At 42.4% G+C, this 3,871-nt stretch overlaps 1 pseudogene; it reads right to left on the bottom strand.

Moving 5' to 3' along the window:
• Positions 1-588: 588 nt before the first annotated feature.
• On the bottom strand, positions 589-2,073 carry LOC143021468 (uncharacterized; annotated as a pseudogene).
• Positions 2,074-3,871: the final 1,798 nt, after the last annotated feature.

The raw sequence follows: 3,871 nt of genomic DNA on the forward strand, positions 1-3,871 counted from the left end.
AATTTTACCGGTTAGGTTAGGTTAGGTTAGGTTAGGTTAATTAAGTTTCATTTCTCCGACGTCGGCATCTACCGTAACAAACATGGCGTACCATTCGTAGTACACGACTTCGTTACTTAAGAAATCTGTTTTAGCAACTTTTTTTATTTTCATTTCCGCACACAAAATTGCATATTACGTTCATACATTTTAATTTACAAAATTACTATTTAATTTTGTATTGCTATATTCCTACAATGGTCGAAAGTAAAATTTTACCCATTTTTCTTTTTGGCTACCCCCCGTGTAGGGGGAAAAAGCCTTTGGTATATGTATGTATGTACTTTCTTGAACAAAAAAAGTGAAAAAATCCAAGAAGATTCATGAGAATCTCAATTTCAACTTCACATGAAAATTACTGAAGTACATGAGACTTACCGTAGGTTAGTTGAGATGTGCTTCTGGTTTTATGAAGCAAATCAATTCTGCTGAAGGGTAAGCATTCATATGAGATACGCTTCGCCCAGCCGGTCCAACAGTCTTTGAATAATACAAGCACCCACCTGGAACTTGATTGTTTTGTAATGGAGAGATTCCCAGTTGGTTATGTGTAAGGGGAGGAGAGGAGGGCATATGAATGCTTACCCTTCAGCAGAATTGATTTGCTTCATAAAACCAGAAGCACATCTCAACTAACCTACGGTAAGTCTCATGTACTTCAGTAATTTTATATCAGCAAATCACAATTCTGCTGAGGGTTCGCAAACATAGGAGATTTTGAAGACATGTGGGTGTCGTGCCTCAGAAGTTCTTAGGCAGGTGAAGTTGGGGCCGTTCCCCAATTCTTCCATTTGAAATTTAGTGTGCCCAAGCTAATCCAGTACTGCATCTTGGAATGGGTCTCCCTCCTGTACAATTTCCTTGTTGTAGTGTTTGGCAAAGGTCGATTCTCTTGACCATCCAGCTTTGGACATAATGTGGTGTATAGGTACGAAAATGGATCTAGCTTGAGAGGCAGGAGCCGAGCGGACACTACTCGCTGTGTATTTGGTAGGGTCAATTCCAGAGATAGTAAGTACATGCTTGATCCATCTTGCAATTGTGTTTCTTGATACCGGCTTGTGCGGTTTGATGAAGCTTATGAGGAGTCTCCCATCCTTCTTCCCTGTTTAGTCTCGGAGGCGTTTCGTTTTTTCCAGATATGTGCGCAAAGTCCTGCAAACACACAAACTTTCGTCCTTAGTGTAGGGAAAGAACTTCACAGACTGAATGTTAAATCCAGGGCGACATTGTTTAATGTTGTCACCTAACCAGACTGAAATAGCTTCTTCTTTTATGCTTATATTCTTGAGTACTAGTAAGTGTAGGGTCTGAACTCTGGCAGCTTGTGTAAGTGCCATCAGCATTACTAGTTTGAGTGTAAGTTCTTTCAGTGGGAGAGACTGTAAGGGTTCCAACTGTTTCAGTTTTGTTAATACAGGTTTGACATCCCAGGTGTCCTTATATCTAGGCATTGAAGGCCTCAGGTTGAAAACTCCCCTCATTAACCTGATGACTAGGGGATGGTTGCCTGCCCTGCATCCGTCCACAACTATCCCCAGCGAGGATAGGGCCCCCCTTGCCGTGTTAATACTGTTGTAACCCACACCTCTGTGGAAAGTTTCTGTTAAGAAGTTTATGACGTCAGTTACAATGGGAGTAGTGGGATTGATGTCCCATCTCTGACAAAGTTGTGCCCACCTGTTGATATGTGATCTGTATTGTTTGCTAGTTCCGGGTTTCCATGATGCCAAGATAAGGTCCGTACCTTTTTCAGATATGCCTCGTTCTCGCAGGCTTTCCCGGAAAGTAGACAGGCCATCAATCTGGTATGGGACATGATGGGATGTTCTTCCGTCGACAGGGGCCACGCCAGCACTTTCTTTCTCCTCATTATGATTCTTGGATCTTCTACGAGCAGCCTGAGTAGTGCTCCCATCCAGGGCTGTGATGTCCAAAATGGAACGATCATCCAACCTCTGGCCCCTTCTGCTCTTAACTTCTGCAGGCATCTAGCAATCAGGGAGAAAGGAGGGAAAATGTAGATGAAACCTAATGTTGCCCAATTAAGGTTGAATTCATCACAATTTGATTCTGGGTCTGGCCTCCAGGAGCAAAACTGGGGCTCTTGTTTGTTCAACCTAGATGGAAATAGATCAATGTTGGGTGTGCCAAAATTGATGCTTAATTTCTTTAAAAAATTCTCATCCAACTTCCATTCATGTCTCTCATTGAAGTTCCTGGATACTGTATCAGCTAAAGTATTATCACTCCCAGGAATGTAGGAACATGTGATCCAGGCATCATTGTTTAGACACCAGTTCCAAATATCAGAGGAGACATTGTTACATGCTACCGACTTAGTGCCTCCCATTTCACTGATGTAGTTAACTGCTGTAGTGTTGGCACAGAAAACTTTGATGTGCTTTCCTCTGACCTCATTTGCTAAAGATTTTAAAGTAAGGAACACAGCTATGAGTTCCCGGGTATTAATGTGAAGCTTCTTTTCCTCTGACGTCCATCTTCCATTGACTGACTGATGATTTATGCAGCCACCCCAACCTAAGTTTGAAGCATCTGAGTATAAGACAATTTCAGGAGTTGGGTGAATTATTCGCCTATGTTGGGTCTCAACATGTTTGATCCATCAAGTCAGGTCCGTTTTTATTTCGTCGGTGATAAACATTTTATCCTCAAAGTTCCCATAACTCCTTCGCAATGCTGTAATCTTTGCCGATTCAAGGTGACGATAGTGTAACTTTCCAAGTTCCACAGCTGGGAAGGCAGACACTAGAAGCCCGATCACCCTGGCTACTTCTCTGATTTTGTCACTAGTTTAGCTATTAGTTGTTTACATCCAAGTAGAATTCTTTCTTTCCTACGTATTGGTAAGGTAACAATCTTTGTGTCCGAGTCAATGACATTGCCAAGGTATTCGATACTTTTAGTGGGTTCTTGTCTTCCCACTTCCAAACTTCCATGTGCCTGGCTTCCAGGATGGAAAGGGGGATTTGGCTCTGATTTTGCTTTTGAGTTTTTCCGCCTCTTCAATTTGTCTTGCGGATTATGAGAGGTCATCCCCAAACAGAAAGCGTCACATGGGCACTTTGTCAGAGCATAGGTGTGAGTACTTTTGATTTATTTCCCGTTTGATGTTAAAACGGCGAACCAAGTTGTTATGGTAGTTGGCATGACCTAACAGTGCCACCAGAGCGTTACCTTCATCCTGGGCCACTTTGTCAAGCACCGAAAGTGATTTGATGATGATGGAAGGTGTCTTAGTTATATCTTTATTGACTTCCTTCATGCGTAAGTCTGCTTTTTTAGCGCCTCCAAATTTTGCATATTGCACTCAACTGGGGATAAAGCAGGGCAATTACCGGGCCTCTTGGTACTCTCGTCCTCCGCAATTTCTTTATAGATGTCCTCCCTCATGCCGTGGTCAAATATTTGATTGACCATGTCTGCTACATGTTTGGCAACATGTCCGGAGACTTCTTCAACTGGGCCGAAAGCCTTAGAGGGCTGCATCAAAATACTGCAACTCACCTTCTTCACTGCTGCTTCCATCGGATTTTAAAACCTAAAAAGTTACCTGGAGAGGGCGTAATAGGCCCTCCTTCCTTTTTGGTTGTCTAGCACAGATTTTGCAATGTTAAAACAGAAGCCCATTTTCGTGAGTAATTCAAAGGTAGAATTAATGCAATCACAACATCCAGAAAGAGAAGCACTGCTCATGAGAGCGTCATCAATAAAGCTGGTTTGGTAGAAAGTCTGGGTCCTTCCGAGATTCCATTTGGGAGACAGGTGAACTGATAGACTTTGTCATACCATTGAAAGCAAAGGAATTTTT

This window comes from Oratosquilla oratoria, chromosome 42 (genome assembly GCF_046742065.1).
Source record: "Oratosquilla oratoria isolate Oo_2021 chromosome 42, ASM4674206v1, whole genome shotgun sequence".
Classification (NCBI taxonomy): Eukaryota; Metazoa; Arthropoda; class Malacostraca; order Stomatopoda; family Squillidae; genus Oratosquilla; species Oratosquilla oratoria.